Genomic DNA, 15,240 nt, shown 5'->3' with positions numbered 1-15,240 from the left:
ATAGACTTCAAAAAGCTGAATAAGGCTTGTCCAAAGGACAGCTACCCCCTTCCAAATCGACCAACTGGTGGACGCTACCTCAGGCCATGAGCTCCTCACTTTTATGGATGCATTTCTCAGGCTACAATCAAATTAGAATGGCATCGGAAGATGAAGAAAAGACAGCTTTCATCACTAATCGCGGCCTTTACTGCTACAGGGTCATGCCGTTCGCCTCAAGAATGCGGGTGCAACCTACCAACGGCTGGTGAACAAAATCTTCAAAGAGCAGATCGGCCGAAACATGAGGGTCTACGGGACGATATGCTTGTAAAGAGCAAGTCTTTCGGAAATCATGTCGCCGACCTCGAGGAAACCTTGGCGCTCTCGGAAGTATAGAATGAAACTGAACCCAACAAAATGTGCTTTTGGGGTAACCTCGGGAAAGTTCCTGGGCTTCATGGTATCAGGGCGCGGGATTGAGGCTAATCCAGAAAAAATTCGTGCCATCCAAGAATGACCGCCTCAAGTCGATCAAGGAAGTTCAGCGCCTCACAAGAAGGATAGCGGCTCCTAATCGCTTTGTCGCAAGGTCGGCCGAACGATGTTTGCCCTTCTTTCAGACCCTCAAGCAGTCGAAGAACTTCTGTTGGACCTCTGAATGCCAACAGCATTCGAAGAGTTCAAAAGCTACCTTAGCTCACCACCGCTGCTGGCAAAGCCTGAACCTGGGGAGGAACTATTTTTATACCTAGCGGTCTCTCCCATGGCCCTCGCGGCCGTCTTTGTCAAAGAAGAAGCGAAAGTCCAGCGATCGATCTACTACATTAGCCGCGCACTGAGGGACGCCGAGATCAGGTACACCAAATTAGAAAAACTGACCTACGCCTTGTTGGTTGCAGCTCGGAGACTCCGACCTTACTTTCAGGGGCACACTATGACGCTACTCACCGATCAACCGATCAAGGCGGTTTGCACCGAGCTGATACCTCTGGAAGAATGGCAAAATGGGCAATCGAGCTCACGGAAGTTCGACATCAACTACAGACCTAGACCAGCAGTAAGGCCAAATATTGGCAGATTTCATAGTAGAGTGCACCATCCCAAAGGAGGCCGAACCTGAGCAAAGCAAAGTTGATGACCTGAAGACTCAACCGAACTCCCCCAAATGAAGAAGCCAGTCCCTCCGATTGCTTTTGGACCCTCTATGTGGACGGATCTTCCAACACGACAGGCACGGGTGCAGGCCTGATCTTGGTCAGCCTGGAGGGGTCATCGCGGAGTACGCTCTGCGTTTCAAATTTCCCGCAATAAACAATGGAGCGGAATATGAGGCTCTGATCGCGGGATTAGGATCACCAAAGAGCTGGGAATAGGTCAACTCTGGGTACACAGAGACTCCCAACTAGTGGTGGGACAAGTCAGCGGGAGTTATGAAGCGCGGGAGGACAGTATGGCCAAATATCTTGAGAAAGTAAAGGAGTTTACCCCCGCCTTTAGCAGTTTCGACATCAGGCAGATTCCAAGTCGGAGAATACCAGAGCCGATCTTCTCTCCAAGCTGGCGACATCGGCTCCGGCCGAATTGCCCAAAGGCATCCCTTTTGAAGTTCTAAAACATCCGAGTACAGAAGAACCGCGGCCCGTAATGAAATCGACCACGAGCCCAGCTGGGTCGACCCGCTGAAACCTATCTTAGAGATGGAGTTTCCCCCAGGATGCGAAAGAGGCCCGGAAGCTCCGAAATCAAACCTCCCGATACATCCTTTATGAGGGCAAATTGTACAAAAGATCATATTCCTTGCCCCTCTTAAGATGCTCCGGCCCTCGGAAGCTGACTACGCCTTGTGGGAAGTACACGAGGGAGTTTGCGAAACCATTTGGGAGCCAGATCTTTATCCCACAAGCTACTCCGCCAAGGATACTACTTGGCCAACAATGCATCATGATTCGATTGAATATGTCAAAAAGTGTGATCGATGCCAGAGATACGCCAACATCCAGAGACAGCCCGCTACCGAGCTCACACCCTTGAGTGCCCCATGGCCTTTTTCACAATGGGGGATGGATATTCTTGGCCCCTTCCCATGGCGCCTGGGCAAAGGAAGTTTCTCCTTGTAGCAATCGACTATTTCACCAAATGGGTCGAAGCCGAGCCACTAGCAAAAATCATAGAAGCGAAAGTGCAAGATTTCGTCTGGAAATCGATCGTTTGCAGGTTCGGTTTGCCTAGAAACCCTAATCACTGATAATGGACGGCAATTCGTGGAGCCAGATTCGCCGAATTCTGTGTAAGATCTAAACATCTCCACAACTTCACATCAGTAGCCCATCCTCAGGCGAACGGCGAAGCTGAAGTAACTAATAGAACCCTTTTGCAGGGGATAAGACAAGGCTTGAAAAAGCAAAAGGAACTTGGGAGGACGAGCTTTATCATGTGCTATGGGCGTATCGAACCACCCAGAGTTTACCTACGGGGGAGACTCCCTTTGCTTTAGCCTTTGGTACGGAAGCCGTCATCCCGATCGAGCTTAAACTCCCGTCGGCACGAGTCATGGCATTCGACGAACACCAAAATTCACAAAGTCTCAGAGCCAACCTGGACCTGCTGGAAGAAAGACGGGAGATCGCTCAGGTTTGAATGGCAGCCTATAGACAGAAAGTTGCTCGATATTACAACGCCCGAGTCAAGAACAAAGCATTTAAAGCAGGAGATCTAGTGCTCCGACGAGCTGCTATCTCGCAACCTCAGGGCCAGGAGAAACTTGCCCCAAACTGGGAGGGACCTTATGAGGTCAAAGAAGTAGTCTGGCCCGGAACTTATTATCTTAAGGAGCTCGGAGGAGCCGACCTCCCACGATCGTGGAGCTCAGAAAACTTACGGATGTACTACCAGTACTTCATTTAATCAAAAAAAATGCATGCCCACTATGTCTTGAGACAATTCAAGCAAACTGTATCAAAAACAAAAGGGCAACCTCATAAAGTCGAAGGCCCGATTCCATTTAGACCGGATGGGGGGAGAGGCCTTACAACGCCCATATGTGCCCCCATAGCCCTGTTAGGGATAGGAGGAGAACCTCGCCCTAACTTGAGCAAAGTCGAAGGCCCGGTTCCATTTAGACCGGATGGGGGAGAGGTCTTACAACGCCCATATGTGCCCCCATAGCCCTGTTAGGGACAGGAGGAGAACCTCGCCCTAACTTGAGCCAAAGTCGAAAGGCCCGATTCCATTTAGACCGGATGGGGGGAGAGGCCTTACAACGCCCATATGTGCCCCCATAGCCCTGTTAGGGACAGGAGGAGAACCTCGTCCTAACTTGAGCAAAGTCGAAGGCCCGGTTCCATTTAGACCGGATGGGGGGAGAGGCCTTACAATGCCTGTTGGTGCAAAAATCTGCTTGCGCTGGAGAAGCTGGAGTCGGGAAGCCGCGGTCGCCGTCGGGACCTGCAAAGGAAGTCTAAACCGAAGGTGGGGTTGCTCTGGCAAGACCCTCCGATGCTCAAGTCAGTTCTCTGCCTCAACAAGAATGGAGTGCTCGAACGGAGAATTTAGCAGAGTTTTGAGATGAGAAATGAGCTTATAGAATAACGTATTTGGGTCCCCCTTTTATAGGCGGAGGAAGCAACAGATTGATGGCGACATTTGTAACTGTCTGGCAGTGGACTGCCCAGAGTCAGGCGGGGTAGCTGCGAAGTGTAGTGGAACGGACCCGTGGCTAACGCTGGAGCGTGCCACGTGGAGTCTGCCGCGTGAAGTGGGGTGGCGTTTGTCGTCGTGACTTGCCAGTGGATGGGAGAATCACGCGGTATCCATTGCAGGAGGTGGAGCAGGATCGTGGCCATTTATCGTGGCCTGTCAGGCAGTAATGGAGCTGCGTGGGCGCGGGATCCGTCATAGGGAGTGGAGCTGTGTTGCGACCGTTACTGCGGCCTGTCAAGGAGTGATGGAGCTGTGCGGAGTCCGTCGCAGGAAGTGGAGCAGGATCGTGGCCGTAATTGTGGCCTGGGAGTGCAGATCGGCTGGCTGAAGCTCGACAGTGGTTGGAGTTCGGCCCCCGTAGGGATCCGGGCGGAGTCCTCCTTGCGATTGGGGTCGTGGGTGGAGCCCGACTCCCGTGGGGGTCCGGATGGAGTCCGGACACAGTCTGTCTGTAGCCGTTGGGGTCGAGGATGAAGCCCAGCTCCCGTAGGAGTCCGGGCGGAGTCCGCTTGCTGTTGACGTTGTCGACGGAGTCCGACTCTCGTAGGAGTCCGGACGGAGGCTACTTGCAGCTGTTGGAGTTGAGGACGAAGCCTGGCTCCCGTAGGAGTCCGGGCGGAGTCTTCCTGCAATTAAAGTCAGAGATGAAGTCCGGCTCCCGTAGGAGTCCGGACGAGGCTTACCAGCGGTTGATTTTGAGGATGGAGCCCGGCTCCCGTAGGAGTCCGGGTGGAGCCCGCCTCTCGTAGGAGTCCGGGCGGAGCCCGCTTGCGGTTGGCGTTGTCGGCAGAGTCCGGCTCCCGTAGGAGTCCGGACGGAGGCTACTTGCAGCTGTTGGAGTCGAGGACGAAGCCTGGCTCCCGTAGGAGTCCGGACGGAGTCTTCCTACAATTAAAGTCAAAGATGAAGTCCGACTCCCGTAGGAGTCCGGACGAGGCTTACCAGCAGTTGATTTTGAGGATGGAGCCCGGCTCCCGTAGGAGTCCGGGCGGAGCCCGCTTGCGATTGGCATTGTCGGCGGAGTCCGGCTCCCGTAGGAGTCCGGACGAAGGCTACTTGCAGCTGTTGGAGTTGAGGACGAAGCCTGGCTCCCGTAGGAGTCCGGGCGGAGTCTTCCTGCAATTAAAGTCAAAGACGAAGTCCGGCTCCCGTAGGAGTCCGGATGGGGCTTACCAGTAGTTGACGCTGAGGACGGAGCCCGGCTCCCGTAGGAGTCCGGGCGGAGCTGTCCTGTAATTGATATTGGCGGCGGAGCCCGGCTCCTGTAGGAGTCCGGGCGGAGTTTGCTCGTAGCTGTTGGAGTTGTCGGTGACGGAGCCCGGCTCTCGTAGGAGTTCGGGCGGAGCTGTCCTGTAGTCGATGTCGGCGATGGAGCCCGGCTCCCGTAGGAGTCCGAGCGGAGTTTGCTCGTAGCTGTTGGAGTTGTCGGTGACGGAGCCCGGCTCCCATAGGAGTCCGGGCGGAGCTGTCCTATAGTCGATGTCGGCGGCGGAGCCCGGCTCCCGTAGGAGTCCTGGCGGAGTTTGCTCGTAGCTGTTGGAGTTGTCGGTGACGGAGCCCGACTCCCGTAGGAGTTCGGGCGGAGCTGTCCTGTAGTCGATGTTGGCGGTGGAGCTCGGCTCCCGTAGGAGTCCGGGTGGAGTTTGCTCGTAGCTGTTGGAGTTGTCGGTGACGGAGCCCGGCTCCCGTAGGAGTCCGGGCGGAGCTGTCCTATAGTCGATGTCGGCGGCGGAGCCTGGCTCCCGTAGGAGTCCGGGCGGAGTTTGCTCGTAGCTGTTGGAGTTATCGGTGACGGAGCCCGGCTCCCGTAGGAGTTCGGGCGGAGCTGTCCTGTAGTCGATGTCGGCGGCGGAGCCCGGCTCCCGTAGGAGTCCGGGCGAAGTTTGCTCGTAGCTGTTGGAGTTGTCGGTGACGGAGCCCGGCTCCCGTAGGAGTCCGGGCGGAGCTGTCCTGTAGTCGATGTCGGCGGCGGAGCCCGACTCCCGTAGGAGTCCTGGCGGAGTTTGCTCGTAGCTGTTGGAGTTGTCGGTGGCGGAGCCCGACTCCCGTAGGAGTTCGGGCGGAGCTGTCCTGTAGTCGATGTCGGCGGCGGAGCCCGGCTCCCGTAGGAGCCCTGGCGGAGTTTGCTCGTAGCTGTTGGAGTTGTCGGTGATGGAGCCCGACTCCCGTAGGAGTACGGGCGGAGCTGTCCTGTAGTCGATGTTGGCGGTGGAGCTCGGCTCCCGTAGGAGTCCGGGTGGAGTTTGCTCGTAGCTGTTGGAGTTGTCGGTGACGGAGCCCGGCTCCCGTAGGAGTCCGGGCGGAGCTGTCCTGTAGTCGATGTCGGCGGCGAAGCCTGGCTCCCGTAGGAGTCCGGGCGGAGTTTGCTCGTAGCTGTTGGAGTTGTCGGTGACGGAGCCCGGCTCCCGTAGGAGTTCGGGCGGAGCTGTCCTGTAGTCGATGTCGGCGGCGGAGCCCGGCTCCCGTAGGAGTCCGGGCGGAGTTTGCTCGTAGCTGTTGGAGTTGTCGGTGACGGAGCCCGGCTCCCGTAGGAGTCCGGGCGGAGCTGTCCTGTAGTCGATGTCGGCGGCGGAGCCCGACTCCCGTAGGAGTCCTGGCGGAGTTTGCTCGTAGCTGTTGGAGTTGTCGGTGGCGGAGCCCGACTCCCGTAGGAGTTCGGGCGGAGCTGTCCTGTAGTCGATGTCGGCGGCGGAGCCCGGCTCCCGTAGGAGCCCTGGCGGAGTTTGCTCGTAGCTGTTGTAGTTGTCGGTGATGGAGCCCGGCTCTCATAGGAGTACGGGCGGAGCTGTCCTGTAGTCGATGTCGGCGGTGGAGCCCGGCTCCCGTAGGAGTCCGGGCGGAGTTTGCTCGTAGCTGTTGGAGTTGTCGGTGACGGAGCCCGGCTCCCGTAGGAGTCCGGGCGGAGCTGTCATGTAGTCGATTCCACTGAGGATTTCGGCTGTGGGTATTTTATACCCAACACCAGTCCCCCTACTTCCGAGTTTGAATTTCAAATGAAGGAAGTATAGAGAGAGAGATGGGCACAGCCGAAACCGTCCCTTCGAATCCTGCGCACTGCCGTCTCCAGATATTTTGGCATTAAATGTGCGCGTGCCGGAGTCTTTTCGAATTGGAGCGGTACGAGGGGATGCTTCGAAATTCCTGTAGGTACACTGGTCTAGGTACGGTGCAATTATGATCCTGCCGACCGTCGGCCGCTTTTAGCCGTCTGTCAGGGGGAGTGGGACACGTGTCGGATGCGGACTGGCCTGGGGGATTCGCGATCATTATGGCACCGGATCCCAAGGTCTATTTAAACCCGTCCTCCCACCTTTAGGCATCCTACTCCGTTCTTGAGTTCTCGCTAGTGTCTGTCTTCTCTTCGAGAGCCCTGCTTCAGTGAGCATCTTCTCGAGCCATAGGCGCCTTCCATTTTTCGTCCCTCAGGTCCCTCAGAGTAATATAGGTTAGTGCCAACCTTCCTCTCACCGCCTAGGGGCTTCTTTTCTCGTCATTACTTTTGTGCATCCCTCCAAGTTAGTCTTCGGCCTCTCGTTCCCCTTTCGGTCCGTCTTTTTAGGGTCCTTTAGATCCCCCCTTCGAAACTACTCAAAATGTTCTCTGGCTCTTCTGCTCCCAGCAGTTCCGAGAGTTCTTCTGCTTCAAACCCCCAGGTCCCTGTCTCTGTGGACGAACCCACGTCTGGGGCTGGGCTTCGCCCGATTTTCGCACCGGGCATTATTCCATATTCCTCGACTTCGGAGGAACTCCTTCTGATAAGGGTTCAGTATGGGGTTCCTCCGGAGTACGACCTGGAGCTACCTGGCCCCTCTGACCGGGCCAGCACTCCCCCTCCCGGTCGCTTTTGTTTGTATCAGGAAGCGTTCCGTGCCGGACTCCGGCTTCCGCTTCCTTCCTTTGTCGCTGCCCTCTTCCGCTTCTTGGACATCTCCCTCGCTTCCGTGGCCCCGAATTTCTTTAAGTTTTTGATAGGGTTTCTCTCCCTCTGCCACGTAGTCGAGGTTCAGCCGTCTCTCTCCTTGTTTAGGCATTTTTATACCTTCAAACGCCATCCTTCGGTGAAGGACTGGTGGTACTTCTCCCCCAGTTCGGTTAAGAAGGGGTTGCTGAAAGGCGCCCCTTCTTCGATCCATAATTGGAAGGAGAAATACCTCTTCGTCCACTGCCCGACCCTGGAACTGGGCCTGCCCCCTTGGGGCTCTCTGAAGGATTCTGTCCGTCGGGCTCCCAGCCTGGGGGAGGACGACCTCCAAGCCGCCCAGAAGCTTCTGACTTATCCCGCTCCTTCCCTTCCTAATCTTCTGAGGGAGCAGCTTCTTTTCAACATCGGCCTGAGCCCCCAGGATCCAGCGAGTATTCATCTTATCTTTTCTTTTCTTGCCTTTCTTCTCTTCTTCTCTTTACCTCTTTTTCCTTCCCTTTTTCTTTCTTCTTCTTTCTTTTTTTTTTTTTTTTTTGACTCTTGATTGATCGGTGTTGCTTCTTTTTCTCCTTTTTCTTCTTTCTTCTCTTTCTTCTTTTTCTTTTTTTTCTTTTTTTTTTTTTTTTTTTAGGAATGGACGCCGAAGCAACGCGGATGCTCGCTAGGGGCATGAGAGCTCAGAAGAGAAAGGGCGCGGTGGCCTCCGGATCGGCGAAGAGGGCCAGGGCGGAGGGAGACGAGCTTGGCTGCACCCGTCCAGGCGGCCCCAGCCATCGACATTCCCTCAGATATCGAGCCAGTGGCTCCCCGGGCCTCCTCGAGGAGCCCGCCGACTGGGGCCCCCACTCTGGGGGTTCGCTCCACGGAGGCGCCCACCGCGAGGAGGAGGAGGAAATCGGTGGCTCGCAGGGTGAGTAGCCACCGAGCTGCTGTAGATGAGTCCGTCTGCTCCGAGGAGGGATCGGAGAATCCCTTCGACGATAGGAACTTGATCAGGCGGTTGATCGACGGCTGCATCCTGTCCGACGTCGTGGGGAGGATCGACCGCACCGATCCTGAGCAGCGGGCTTGGGACTCTTTGGGGTCCTTCCTCGAGGTAAACGGATCTTTACTTACACGGTCACTCAGCCTTTGTCGTAATTCTCTATCCATCCTTGCAGATTGGGCACCAGCTCTTCGCCTATATCGAGGCAGTGAGCCACATGAGGAGGGACATCCTCCAGGTGGAGGAACGCTGCCAAGCCGAGGTTGCCCGCCTCCAAGCGAAGTCGGCTGAAGTAGCCGCCCTCTAGGAGGCCCTGGAAAGAGAGAAGCAAGTCTGGGAGGAGGAGAGGCAGATCTTGGAGGAGTCGGTGAGGAAGACGGAGGCCGAGGTCGCCCATTTGGTCGAGCAAACTCCGGTCCTGGTCTCGGAGGCCAGGGCCCTTGCGGTGGAGGAATTCAAGGCCTCCACGGAGATGAGGGACCTGAATGTCCAGTTCGGCCAAGAGGCGTTCACCAAGGGGTTCGAGCTCTGCCAAGAGAAGGTGGCCAGCAAATTCCCCGAACTCGACCTCGGCTTTCTTGAGGAGTCTGAAGACGAGGCCGGCCCCTCATCCGCCGCCACCCGCGGTCGCACCCCCCGCGTCGAGTTCTCCACCTCCCGCCCCTGAGGTCTGAGACCTCTGATCTTGTACCCTTATTTTGTCGCAATATTTTCTTTCTGTTTGTCTTCACAATTATTCAATCAATAAAGTCGAATTTCTTGTTGTGGATGGCTTCTCGTTCCCCCTCCTCCTTCTTTCTGCTTTTCTCCTTGCAATGAGTCGTTCCCTGATGCTTTTGCCTTCCGATGGCAGTGCCCTGCAGAAGCACTCCCCTTGCCCCTGGGGGTCCCGCTGAAATCGACAATCCAGCGGTTGAAAAAGGAGGTCCTTCACCTGACGAAGAAGTTGAAGAAGACGGAAGGCGAACTCCGCAAATCGAGAGAAGGCCATTCTGAAGCCGTCGCTGAGGCCGCCCACTTTCGGAGTCTCCATGTGAAGGCGATCATGGATTACAGCCGGAGGAAGGCAAACTTCGCAAAAGGAACTCGAGGAGTGCAAGAAGAGCACCAGCGACCGTATTTGGATCAAGAAGCCAGGATCAGCGCCCTTAAGGTGGAACTGTCAGCTGCGAAGAGGAAGATCGGCCAGCTGGAAGGAAATTCATCCCGACTCTTGGCCCGGGTCGATGATGAACAGAAGTGGTCGCAGAAGGTCTCCGACCTTCAGAAGCAGCTTCAAGATGCCGAGATGAGCCACGACGTGCAGCGGACCAGCTGGCGCCCGGCAAGTGGAAGAGTATAAAGGGAGATTCCAGATGGCGGCCGACGAAGTCGTTCGTCTCCAGAGGCAGCTGGCTAACAGGGCGCAGCTTACTTTCGCCCAAGATTCTGAAGAGCTCCAAGCCCTGAGAGGCACTGTTGAAGGATTTCTGTCTCCCTCGGGGAGAAGACAGCCGAGCTGCAACAAGTGAAGATCCAACTGGCACTTGAGCGGTGGGCCGTCGTAGACACGGAGGTGGAGTCCGAAGTTTTGAGGAAGAGACGTCGAGAAGCGGAGGCTGAGAGCCAGCAACTTCGTCGGGCGCTCCAGGACGCGCTGCGGAAGAGGGAAGAGCTAGAAGGAGAAATAGAAAATCTGAGGCAGTCCTGGTTGAGGGACGGAATAGATAACTCTATGTTGCCCAGCTATGCAACCCAAGAGGGGGGGTGAATTGGGTTTCTAAAAATTTTAAGCCCAACAGATAACTTATGAAGAACAAAACAATAGCTTTAAATCAATATTAATTACCTAAAGCAGTATTGCAAGGATATAATAAAGAAATAAGATAAAGCGATAAAGCACACCACAAACACAAGGATTTATAGTGGTTCGGTGCTAACCTTGCACCTACATCCACTCCCCAAGATCCCACTTGGGAATTTCAATCCACTATCCTTTGTATTCAACCCGAATACAAAACGTCAGAAACTCCGACACTAGCTATCCCAAGCCAGAATACAAGACGTCGGAAACTCTGACACTAGCTATCCAAGCTAGAACACTTATTTTCCGGGTACAAGCAAACCCAAAACACTCCGATTTCAGGTTCGGATCAACCTTTCCTTGTTTTGGAAATCCTCCAAAAATAAGAGCAAAAACTCACAAAGAGTAAGAATATTTAGAGCACAGATTAATACAATAACAGCTCCTTAAATGAGCAAATATAACAATAAAAGCTTTACTCAAATGAAGAACCCCTTTTTCAGATTTTCTCAAGATGAATGAACGGTTGAACTAATGCTTGAGAAGAGGTTGATTGTTGATTGAAGATCTCTTGAAAGCTTTGAACGATCTCTAGATCAAGGTTGAAACGATAGGCGTGAAGAATTCTCTCCTTGAAAGATCTTGCTTTTCTCTTTCACATCTCTCTGGTTATATTGTGGATCCTCTCTCTTTTTCTCTATGGATATTTCGTTGATCTCAGGCTTTTTCTTGCAAATTTCGGATCCTCTCTTCTGTTCTTCTCTTTTCCTCTTTTTCTCTTCACATTTGATTCACGTTTGATCCCATATTTAATCTGCAATTTCTTTCATCATTTAAAGCATTTTGTAGCATTAGAAGCAAGAGAAAATAATTTAGGTAGATAAAGAGCCGTTAGAGGATTTTTAGGAAGCATAAATGGCAATTAAGACGGACAAAAAAATAGCCGTTGCTGACATTTCCCGTCGCAGGGGTCGACTCATGAGTCGACTCATGCTTCAGGGGTCGACTCATGCATCAGGAGTTGACTCATGAGTCGACTTCTGTTGCAAAGACCAGAGAATGAGTTTCTGGAAATTCTTGGCTCAAATTAGCAGGGGTCGACTCATGAGTCGACTCATGCCTTGTGGGTCGACTCATGAGTCGACTCACAGGTCGTGCCAAACCAGAAAACTAGCGTGCCAAGGAGAATTTTTGCGTGCCAATCAGCTCACAGTGCCATGAGTTGACTCATGAGTCGACTCATGCACTTCAAACCTTCATAACTTCAAAAATATAAGTCCAAACACAATGAAATTTTCACCAATAGATTTCAAATCATTTGTTCTACCAAATGGTACTATCAAATCAGGATTTTAGTGAAATTAGAATTTTCCCTTGAAGAGCATAAGGACTTTTTCATTTTAAAATATTGTATCCCTTCAATCTGCTTTGTAATCATCAAAATCAATCTAGGAGCAACAATCTCCCCCTTTTTGATGATGACAAAACATTTGAACAAAAATATTTATGTTAATGCATTAATTTCAAAAGAATCCATTATAGGTTTATATGCTTGAAAAGAGTATGATTCTTTTGGCATGTAATATAAATGCAAAAATAGTTTGTCCATTTTCTTAAGGATTTGAAAAGGGTATTAGATCATTTTGAGTTCAAGATATATCAGAGCAAGAGAAGATAAATAACTTTTCTATGTATCAGAGCAAAATAATTTTTACAATGATATCAGAAAAGATTTTATAATGTATCAGAGCAAGAAAATTTTATAATGTATCAGAGAAAATTTCATACAGTATCAGAGCAAATATTATAATATATTAGAGAAACTTCACACTATATCGGATCAAATGTTATCATGTATCAGATCAAGTTGAAAGAATTGTAGGATGTATCAGAGTAAAACAAATTTCTTATTGATGTATCAAGGTGAGTAAAATTTCAAAAGCAAGTTTGAATATCAGAGCTTATATAAAAAAATACTTATTTGCATTGTACTCATGATTTTGCTTTTGATGGATGACTTTTTGTTAAGTTCTGTCTGATACCAAATTTTGATACCAAAATTTCTCAAAGTTTTGTTTAATCTTTCAATCCTTGTTTTTGTCTAATTTCTCCAATATTTATTTAATTTCTTCAATATTTGTTTTAATTTAATTTCTCCCCTTTTTCTCATAATTTAGGGTTTTGCTTTTTATCTAATTTCAATTTTTGTTTAATTTTAATTTCTCCCCTTTTTGACATCATCAAACATAGTTAACTCTTCTTTTCTTTTTCTGAAATATTCTTTAATTTCTTCCTCTTTAGAGTTTTTCACAGATGTTTGCTCCCCCTTAATATAGCAATTATCAATAGCAACAACAACAAGGAGAAGATAAATTTCAACAGATGTATCAGAGATTGAAATATAACCAAAATATAATCATTACAAAGAGGTAAAATATAGGTAAAAGATGATTTCATTAATATCATAATTGTTTCAATACATAAAATTCAACCAGCTAAATGTCAATACATGGCCCCAAGGTATAGATCCTAGAACAAGATACTAACTCCTAGACCTAGTAAAGATCAAGATAAGTCAATGATCAAGACAAATCATGGATCGGAGTCATCAGATATGGTATGAGAAGATGATGGATCAGAAGTGCGTCCTCTACCCCGTCTGCCTCTGCCACGAGTAGGAGAAGCGAGATGAACTGGGTGGCTGAGAACGCTGAGATGCTAGGGCTGATACAATGAGTCTGATAGAATCAAGTACGTTCAGTGCTCTGGAAACAGATTGAAGTAGAGCAGTGAACTGGGTGGTAGCATGCTCACTCGATCCTCTGATCTCTTTCCTCAGTAGCTCATATCCACCTTCTAATGCTCCTCTGAGCCTTCCAGCCTCTGCAGTGAGGTCTGTGACCTCAATAGTAGACTCCTGTGGCTGGGGATGGGCCAATGCAAGAACTTGCCCCTGCAAGTCAAGAACTCTGCCAGTAAGTCTCCAGACTGTATCCTCAAGCTGCTGTATCCTGACGGACTGATCTGAAATCATCTGAAATACAGTGGAGATGTGGGGAGTAATGGTCTGATCAGAAGAAGTAGCTCCAGGTGCAAAAGAAGTACTACTCCACTGGCTAGACAACAAAGAAGCCACACGCTGAGATATATGCTCGATCTGATCATCAACCAGTCTGAACTCTGATGGAGGTGCTCTGCTCTCTGGCTGATACACTGGTGTGGCATCCTAGTAAACTCAGAAGGGCCAGCCTCAGTATCAGGAATGAACTGGGTATCTGGTGAAGCTGCCCTGAAATCATGTACAGGAGAAGATGGACCTTCTTCTTCTACTCTGCCTTCAGTTCTGTCTTCAGCTCTTTCCTCAGCTCTCTCCTCAGCTCTTTCTTCAGAGCCCTTGATCCAACCACCAACAGTCTTTGTAATTCCCATTCGGTGCAGGCTGTGTTGGTTGAAAGTGTCCACATGTGAGAGCTTGGTAGGTGTCTCCCCCTCACAGCTAACTCCAAACCTCCTAAATACTCTAGTAAGGGCCATACCATAAGGCAAGTGTGCCTTGGATCTGTTCAAAGTTTCTCTCATGGCCTCTATCATAAGTGCAGGGAGGTTTAGGGGGGTCTGAGTGATGATATGAAACATGACACATAATCTCTGCCAGATAGTAAGTCATGTCTACCACTCCTAGGAAAGAATAGTTTTGTCACAATCTGATGCAGGACCCTCATCTCAATGGACAGTAGCTTTGCTTCCAATCTGTTTAAACTTCCTGAAAAATCTTCTCCTAAGATAATTCTGATCCCTTCTTCTTTAATTGGGAGTTCCATATATGAGTATCCTTCACTAGGCAACTGAAGTATCTCTCCCAATATCCTAGAATCCAAACAGATGTCAATCCCCTTTACAGTTGAAGTCACAGACCCGTTTCCATAATTTAGGTTCTGGTAGAACTCTCTGACTAGATCAACATAGGTGACTTCCTTAAGAGAGCAATAAAGTTCCATCTTGATTTTTGATCTTGGTAGCAAAAGTAAAGCCTTCTTTCTCAAAGAACCGAAAATCTATATTTTTCCCGGTTTCTACTTTTCTATCAGAAAGAAGATTTACACTGGGGCTTATGGAGATTGAGAGGGACCTTGAGCAGGTACTGAAACTGGATTGGGAACAGTGGAAGACTGAGCATGCCTTTTCTTTCGGACAATTTCTTCAGGCTCTCGGATTGATTTCCTCCTTTGGGGAAGTTTCATCTTTGGAGCCATATCCAATAAGTAGCAGACAAGAAGACTTGAATTCAGTGGAGGAGGGATCACAAAAGAGTAAAGAAAAATTTTGGTGGAGAAAAGAAGTGGATTTTGACTGAACGGTGAAGTTCTAGGGCACGTTCCACCCGCGCCTATCACTGTGAGAAAGCACAGAAAAATCCTTTTCAAGGAGGCGATTTTTGGTGGAGAGGAGGAGGGAGAATTGCCTCGAAATTGATCCTTGGATTTGGAGCAAAACAAAAGTTTGAGAGGATGGCTTTCGGAAGGAAGACGACGAGAAGATGAGTCATCTCATAAACAAGGTTTCCCGTTTAAAAAAAATGAACCCGATGGAAGTTGGTGGGATTTACAAGTTTGCCATTGAGTCGACTCATGGGGGTCGACTCATGAAGTTCAGAAATTAGAAAAAATGCAAATAAATTCTAGAAAAATTTGAAATTTTGGGAGAAGGAATTTTGCTCAATGATAAGTTTTTAGAGAGATAAACCTGAGCTTTTGGGACCAGGATAGATGTTGAAAATTGAGCTCTAAGAGTTTTTGACATCTATTCTTTGGAAATTGAGAAATTTCAGACAAATGGATCTAGAATTCCTAGATTTTCTCCTAATTTCAC

The sequence above is a fragment of the Elaeis guineensis genome, chromosome 5 (genome assembly GCF_000442705.2).
Source record: "Elaeis guineensis isolate ETL-2024a chromosome 5, EG11, whole genome shotgun sequence".
Taxonomy (NCBI): domain Eukaryota; kingdom Viridiplantae; phylum Streptophyta; class Magnoliopsida; order Arecales; family Arecaceae; genus Elaeis; species Elaeis guineensis.
The sequence above is the reverse complement of the archived record's forward strand: the minus strand, read 5'-3'. Positions refer to the sequence as shown.